Source organism: Mizuhopecten yessoensis, unplaced genomic scaffold (genome assembly GCF_002113885.1).
Source record: "Mizuhopecten yessoensis strain PY_sf001 unplaced genomic scaffold, ASM211388v2 scaffold7069, whole genome shotgun sequence".
Lineage (NCBI taxonomy): Eukaryota > Metazoa > Mollusca > Bivalvia > Pectinida > Pectinidae > Mizuhopecten > Mizuhopecten yessoensis.
Window position 1 is genome coordinate 212,503 of NW_018406865.1, and position 824 is coordinate 213,326.

At 34.7% G+C, this 824-nt stretch overlaps 1 long non-coding RNA gene across 1 annotated transcript in view; it reads right to left on the bottom strand.

The window, feature by feature from the left end:
• Positions 1–217, bottom strand: part of LOC110453041 — a 7,885-nt gene extending 7,668 nt beyond the window's left edge. Inside the window, exon 1 of the long non-coding RNA XR_002463247.1 lies at positions 125–217. This is a non-coding gene — a long non-coding RNA (uncharacterized LOC110453041). The remainder of the gene's footprint in view (positions 1–124) is intronic.
• Positions 218–824: the final 607 nt, after the last annotated feature.

The window sequence follows — 824 nt, forward strand, 5'->3', positions numbered from 1 at the left end:
AGATCCTATAGTCTGAGTAAAAACTATTCATTTTTTTCTGATTTTTCAGGGTTAATAGATTATTTTTTTCTGATGTAAGTCAATATTATCACATGGTCTCAGTCATGATAATTATGTTACGAACCTGTACAGTGACCATTGATCCGGTCACACATGCTGTCTGTACATCCAGTGGAACATTCTCTGTCACAAAAATCAGCGTAGTAACCAGTCTCGCATTCTTAAAATAGAAAAGTAACACAATGGGCCTGCATTGCTCATCTAATCTAAATTTCAGACTATTATTTTAAACAGTTCAATATACTGAAATGCTTCAGATAGAATAACTTTACATCTGAGTTTTGCTTTTCAAAATAACCTCTTAAGGGTTATTTACACTCATTTGACCCAAGTGACCTTTAAAGTGTAACAATGTCATTCAACAGAACAAATTTGTTAGTTCTTAATCCGATCAAGCCACTGGCCAAATATCATCTTTTTGTGCCCTTTGTCTATTGAGAAGAAAATTTACATATTTTACTTTATATGAACTGGAAAGTTGGTCAAGGTCATTTGTTTAAAATAACTTGGTTTTCATCTAAGAATTCTACTGGCCAAGTATTATCACCCTTGGCCTATGGACTATTCTGAAGAAGTCATTTAAACTTTTTGGCAAATTTGACCCCAGTGACCTTCAATATCGGAACAGCCCATTTTCAATAGCAGTTTTAGTAGGTCGAGGTCACTTCCATTGCCAACCTTTGTCACCTAATTTCGAATGAAACTACCAGCGCAATATCTTGACTGTAGGCTGTACGGTTCTTATGGTTAAATTCTTTGAACTC